Here is a 7,339-nt window from a genome sequence, read left to right as displayed (position 1 = left end):
AATGGTAATCTAATTACCGTTTTTGCAATAGTAATCCCTTACTTTACTCGTTACTTGAAAAAAGTAATCAGATTACAGTAACGCATTACTGACCATCTCTGGTTATGTAGAACTTTATATTATTAATTATTTAAAGACAATACCATTTTGAAAATGTACCTAAAGTACTGCCCAATTTTGCCCAGAGATATTATTTTTGTTTCTCTGTTTTGAATTGAAATCCAGTTTAAATATTTGGGTGTTTTTTTCAGAAATAAAAGAGCTTGACTTTACAATATCCATGTCGTTGTCTATTATTTGATTCTGCCACCCACTAAAACCCTTTTAAATTAAAAAAAACATTTGCGCTTTGGGGTGAATTTTCTTGTGTGATAAAATGCGAATAATTGAGATTAATTCATTACAAAGCCTCTAATTAATTAGATTAATGTTTTTAATCCAGTCTCACCCCTATTTAATTTTATTTCTATTTCAACTTTATTTGTCAGGGACCATGTACAAACAAAAGAAAACATTGATCTCCTAAGAGAAAAGATCAATTGTACCAAATTTAACTGCTAGGTAATTTCGATCTGCAGGCCCTGGGCAGGTCAAAAAGATAGAATGACATAAAAACACATCTTTAGCATTCAAGTTATACTAATACAAATATAATTGATAAATCTATACAATAAAAAAACACTTCAGTAAAAACCTTAAAATTAATACAAATAAAATGAACTATTAAATGTAATAAGACAAATACCCAACTAAAACTTTGTATCAAAACACATTACAAATTATTTGATTCCTACCACATAAATATCAAGTATAATTAAATAATGTTTCAAAACTTTACATAAAAAAAACAAAGAAGCAAACCAAACCAAAGTGAAGCGTCAAGAATAGTTATTGTTGACAAAGCTGGTTTTTCACCATCCACCTGACACACTCAAAATTATACAGTTGACAAACCTGCTCATCAATATCTCAGCTGTTTGGTCCACGCACAAACATTAATGCAATCTGAGATTTTAGAGGGGGTTACATTTCAGGTTTTGGTTTCCAAAGCTCAGGAGCAGTTATAGCATGTACACCCACCAAGTACTTAGAAAGACCACAGCTTTCCCTTTGAGCCCAAAGTAGCCTGAGCTGTTGGTGCCATATACATCAGAGGTTTGAACAGCATCTTGCCATTAAATAAATAGTACTTAGGAAGCCTCAGGTGAGAGACACAAAGGGATTTATTACACTACTGAGTGGCATTAAGAGTTCTAAATAACAACCAAAGAATGATTTTGTCACATATCTGTTTTTTTACAGGTTGAGAAAGACCAAAAGTTTATTCCTTATGTTTGGACTGTGATGGTGAGTTCTGCCAATAGATGATGCATAAAACTGAACAACGAACAGTCTTTTATCTTTCTGCCCTTATTTTTACCTTTCCTTCATTTTGTTTCATTGGCAGAGGTGGCACAATGAATATATTTCCTGGGATCCAGATCAGTTTTTTGGCATTAAAAATGTTTCTCTACCTATTGAGGTTTTGTGGAAGACAAATCTCACCATTGAAGAAATGTAAGTATAAATATACTCACATACAGAGACATAGATAGAACACGTCTTTCCAGAAAGTCGAGCCATCATTTTCACTTTAGCCCAGGACATTCGGCTGCAGCCAAGTGACAACTCTACAGAAGCAACAGAGTGGTCTCGTGATTTGATGCGGACACAATATGAGTGGCTGTTTATAAACATGACAGTCACTGCCAACAATGCCAGTGATTTAGTTGGCCAAGACATCATCATTTACACTGTATGTATTTCTACACAAAAACAGAAAGTAACTTGGCATTATGATTTTCAGTACAGTGACCAGAATTTCTTGTTTCACTCTATCCCGACTTGTTGTATTTTTTCTTACTTTATCTTATTGCCTCTATTCTTTATATCTTTGTAGTTTTCCTTAGTATTGCTTAATTATATTTTACTGCTTTGTAAATATGGCACATTTACCTAATGCATCTTTTAGGTTTACTGCACACTTTATTCAGTTGTGTTTGAGCTTGTCAGCGATTTGAACTAAATCCAGATTTTTACAGATCACCATGAAGAGGCGATCGCTCCTCTATGTTGTCAACTTCTTGCTGTCTGTCCTCTTCTTTTTGTCTTTGGACTTGGCCTCCTTCCTGATCTCAGACAGCAGGGGGAGAAGCTCAGCTTTAAGGTCACTGTTCTGCTTGCCGTCACAGTGTTACAGCTCATCCTTAATAAAATTCTGCCTGCAACATCAAACAGGATCCCACTTATAGGTAAAGAAGCACAAAAAGTCTTGCCTTCACTGAATACTTCATACTGTCTTAATAAATGGTAATTTGTCCACAATAGTGATCATCCTGCTGCCTTCAGCGGTCTACCTCATTGGGATCTTTGCTCTGATGATGGTCACTAAACGGCTAAATATCATGGCAGAATTGTACACATTTTCAAACATACTTGTGAGGTACAACAAATATCAGCACTAAAAGGTAGCGGCAGAGTGTAGATCAGGGGTGGGCAATTCCAGGCCCCGAGGGCCGGTGTCCCTGCAGGTTTTAGATCTCACCTTGGGTCAACACACCTGAATCACATTATTAGTTCGTTACCAGGCCTCTGGAGAACATCAGGACATGTTGAGGAGATAATTTAGCCATTTAAATCAGCTGTGTTGGTTCAAGGACACATGTAAAACCTGCAGGGACACCGGCCCTCGGTGCCCACCCCTGGTGTAGATGGTACTTAGATAACTGAGGTGAAGATTAATTGTCTGACAAAACTGAAAATATCACAAGTGGAGAACACAAAAGCAATTTGGAAAACACTTTGACCAGGTAACAAAGTCTGTCAGTACAGCACGAGTGGGACCAAGCAAATCCAAACAAAGTCCAGAACAGAAACCTAGGAACAAACATGGAAAGTGATTTAAGAAGTGAGGAGAACACACACGGGACTTACAAGTGATCTGAACAGATAGACAGACAGTAGACAACAACAAAAAGAAATCACTAATAACTTTATCACCTTTTCCAAACAGAGCCTCACTCCCTCTACTGATGGAGCACTTATTACATCTCAATATGCTGAAAATAAAGATCCAAACATGTAAAAAGCATTTACCCACATCCTGATTTTACCCGAGCCAGTGAGGAAATGATTTCCCAGATACATTATGAACATCTATATACTGCAATTACTGCTGTTTTCAAGTCGCTTTACATAAATATCTCAAACACACAGCATGAACATCAGCCCTGAGTGGTTGTTGTGAATTCAAATACTTTTACATTTTAATGTATCATAAATGCTCTTCAATGGTTGTTTGGATGATTACAGGAAGTTCTGTTATCCTCTTAGAAAAATGCAAGACATGAATGTCTGTTTGTTGCTTGAGCTACTACTACTACTACTACTACTACTAATAATAATAATAATAATATTAATAATAATTGTTATTTAAGTAGCCACTGCATCACAGAATTTCCATCATCCCCTGCAGTAATTCAGACAGCTTAAATCAAGGGTGTCAAACTCAATTGCACAGGGGGCCGAAACTCAAGGCACACTTTAAGTCGTGGGCCAAACAAGATGAACATTTATTGAACATGCTAAAACAACGTTTTTTAAACATAAATATGAATAAAAACAGACAAAAATATTATTCCAGAATAAATAAACTTAGAACAATTAAAGTTTAACTTTGACTTTAAATATTTTGCTCTCCATAAAAATATATCCTGTCAAATTTATGCAAGTAAGAAATATGAACATGCTGCCAAAACCCCAGTAAAAATAAATGAAAATTGTGCTTTTAAGTAAACGGTAAAGTAACAACAAATCAAAACAATGAGATTTTGTTGCTGTTATGCCATTTTATAAAAAATTAAAAAAAATGTTTTGCTCTTCATAAGAGTATCTCCTGTCAAAATGATACGAATTCAAAATATGAACATGATGCAAAAAAAAAAAAAAAAAAATGAAAACAAATAAAATTTCTGCAAGCAAAAATTAAAAGAACAACAAATCATAAGATTCAGTTTTCTTTGCTCTTATGCCATTTTGTCAGAGCTGGATGCTTGGCATCTTTTTTAGCAACAAGTTCGTTCAAGTTTGGTGTGAAGTCTTGTGTTGTAGAGATTCTCAGGATGGACTGCAGGTGTTCATCAGTGAGACAACTCCTGTGCGTTGTTGTGTTAATCTTCATCACGGAAAACAGCTTCTCACACAGATGTGTGCTACCAAACATACACAAGGTTCAAGCCGCATGTAGACAGAGCTGGGGTATTGCTTCAGGTATGGAACGAATGAACTGTGCGGGCCCTTCAGTCTCGTACTTTGCCTTGAGTGTCCCATTACACTGCAGCTCAATCAGCTCCATCTGAATCTGCACAGGTGCAGTTTCCACGTCAACTGTAAATGGGTTGCGAAGCAGTTCAAAATGGTCTTTTTCTGCTCCAAAGTCACCAAAGCGCCGTGCGAACTCAGTGCGCTCGGTTTATCAGAAAAGTGCACATTTGGGAACACTGTTGTGCCGACTTGGTTCAACATTACTTGGCAATGGGAAAAGTGAGGCAAGTTGCAGTGGTGCATTTGTGACTCCCATAGGAGCAGCTTCACTTGAAATGCCTTCCCACATGATACATGCCATGTCCATGAACTGACAGGTTTCTTTGCTGAGCTCAAAAACTCTATAAAGAACTTTTCCCCAACTCAGCCAACGGACCTCTGTATGATAAGGACTCTGAATCTATTTCCTACATGAAAGAGTGAAATTGACGGTGATTTAAACCTTCAGCTTGGATAAAATTTATGTTTTGCGTTACGTTACTCATTATATGCTCCATTTTTAGGAATTTACCACACAGCGTTTCCTTGTGCATGATGCAGTGATATGCTGTTAACTCACCAGTTACTCGCATCCTGCCAAGTAGTCCACTTTTTTCACCGCACATTGCCAGCGCTCCATCTGTTATAACTCCAACAAGTTTGTCCCAGGGCAGTTTCATGTCGCTACACTTTGACATACGTTTTCAAAAATGTATTTTCCTTTCGTTGTCCCGTGCGTCGATTTAATGTCCAATATTTCCTCTGTAACGAACAAATTGGAGTCCACTCCACGGATGAAGATGGCCAGCTGTGCAAGGTCCATAATGTCTGTACTTTCATCCACAGCAAGAGAGTATGCAATAAAGTCTTTGCTTCTTTCACACAACTGTGTTCTTAAATCAGTGGCCATCTCACAAAACAGCAATCGTATTTCTGCTCAGGCTCACTTTTGCCAAAATCTGCGTTTTGTCTGGAGACAAGACATTGCACAGCTTCATCATGCAGCTATTTAGAAACTCTCCCTCAGTAAATGACTGGGCTGATTTGGCTCTCTCCATTTTTTCCAAATTCATGGCAATACATATCAAAAAACAACACACAATATTTACTTCAAAAATACATGCCAATAAGTAGTAAATTTACAAGAACACAGATAAATATCAATTAATAACACCAAAACCATACTCAAGCCTTTTTAAAATTAATCATATCTTTAAAAGATACCAAGGTAAAGGACTATTATTCTTCTGTTCTAGAGTTTTCCTCCTTCTCAAATCTGCAAAAATATTCTTGCAAACAGCCACACTGCCGATCATCTTTTGTTCTATGACCACCTTGGCTCTTGTTTTCCAAATGTGGGGGTTGATAATGCACATGAGCAGCCAAAAAAGACGACTTTTATTATCATACATTTTTTCCTTAAACAGTCCATACTTAATAGCTTTTATATTTTTGTCAATATCAAAGCCCACTTTAGCCATTTCCTGTCTAATCTCTACCGTTCTATAGCAGGATAACACGAGGTGTTCCAAGGTTTGGTTCTCTGCTCTGCCAAAATAAAACTTGCTTTCACAACAGCTTCACTTTGTGATTTTGCTCTGGTGAAAAACATCTGCTGAAATGTCAGATTCTTCTTTAGCTCTTCTAATTCCTGTATTTTCTGCTGCGCATTTAGGTTTTTCAGCTTATCCTGATGTTTTGTCTCATAGTGCTGTCTCAGCAATATATGTTTACAGAGATATATTGCTGTAAACATACAGCAATCTACGTGACTGACAGGTCATGTAGATTGCTGTATGTGCCTTATTAAGCAAGGCACTCATCCTTTTGGAGGTCTGTTTGGGGTTGTTATCATGTTGGAATACTGTTCTATGGCCTCCAAAAGTTGATTCTGTTCATCTGGATGTAGCATTTTCAGTGGGAGTAATGTTTCATCACTCATCCAAGTGACTTCTTCAGTCTCAGCTGACTGCAGGTTTCCCCAATCTTATAAACAGTATAATGACTGAAACCAGCCCACTGAAGGAACAATGAGCTGGGAGGTCAGTTCCTTAATCTTGATTATGCAATTTCTCATGACCATTGATCAGCAACCACTGATCAAAGCTCATCGATCAAAGACCACTGATCAATGGTCATCTTATAATGTGATTGCAGCTATTCCCCAATTCTCTGTGAATGGTACTCATGGCCATTGATCAGTGATTTTTGATATCTTTATATTTACCATAGTGCCACATTTAGACTTTCCTTTCAGAAGATATTATTAAATCAGGTCAGCAGGAGCAAAGCAAAAGCAAAAAATAAAGAAAATAAAGAAAGATTATTTTGTTCTTATGGAAAGTTGTCCACAGTGAGCTAAGTGGAGCCAGAAAATGTCTGAACTGATCCCTTTTAAAGTTCTGTACATGGCAGTTCCTTAGGGACTGTTCCATCAATACTGATGATTTTCCATCAGTATCGAAAACCAATTATAAGATAATTGGGATGCTGTGTAAAATCTGAACAACAGAATGCAATGATTTCTTAATTTCATAAAGAAAACTCCTTTTATGCACAATAGAAAATGGAACTCTTCAAATATCTAAACAGAAAAAATACAAATTTTATAAAAAAGCATTACCTAATTTTGAGTATGACGGCAGCAACGTGTCTAAAAAGTTGGAAAGGTGCAACAAAAGGCTGGAAAAGTGGTAATCAAAAGAAAAAAACTGGGGGAACACTTTCTGGCAACAGTTCAGTCACACCGGTATAAAAAGAGCATCTTAGTAAATTGAAATATTTTTCTGTTGATTAAGTTCTATCTGTATCTGTGAGTTGTTATAATTGTCCTTTAATATTCATCATTAAATATTGTGGTTGATTAGTATTAAAAGTTTGGTGCTTCAACTTCATTCACTATGTGATTTGTTTTGTAGTGCTGATATGGCAGTTTGGGGTTTTTTGCTTTTCCTAGTAGAATTTTGTAGTTAATGAATTTATTTAAACCAGTTTTATG

At 36.5% G+C, this 7,339-nt stretch overlaps 1 long non-coding RNA gene across 1 annotated transcript; it reads left to right on the top strand.

The window, feature by feature from the left end:
* The first annotated feature begins 1,242 nt into the window (after window positions 1-1,242).
* On the top strand, window positions 1,243-2,502 carry LOC112847696 (uncharacterized). Its single transcript, XR_003221422.1, has 3 exons — window positions 1,243-1,347; window positions 1,448-1,795; window positions 2,082-2,502. It is a non-coding gene; the product is annotated as an uncharacterized LOC112847696 (long non-coding RNA).
* The last annotated feature ends 4,837 nt before the right edge of the window (window positions 2,503-7,339 follow it).

The sequence above is a fragment of the Oreochromis niloticus genome, linkage group LG8 (genome assembly GCF_001858045.2).
Source record: "Oreochromis niloticus isolate F11D_XX linkage group LG8, O_niloticus_UMD_NMBU, whole genome shotgun sequence".
Lineage (NCBI taxonomy): Eukaryota > Metazoa > Chordata > Actinopteri > Cichliformes > Cichlidae > Oreochromis > Oreochromis niloticus.
Note: the sequence above shows the minus strand (reverse complement) of the source record. Positions and strands in the feature narration are given on the sequence as shown.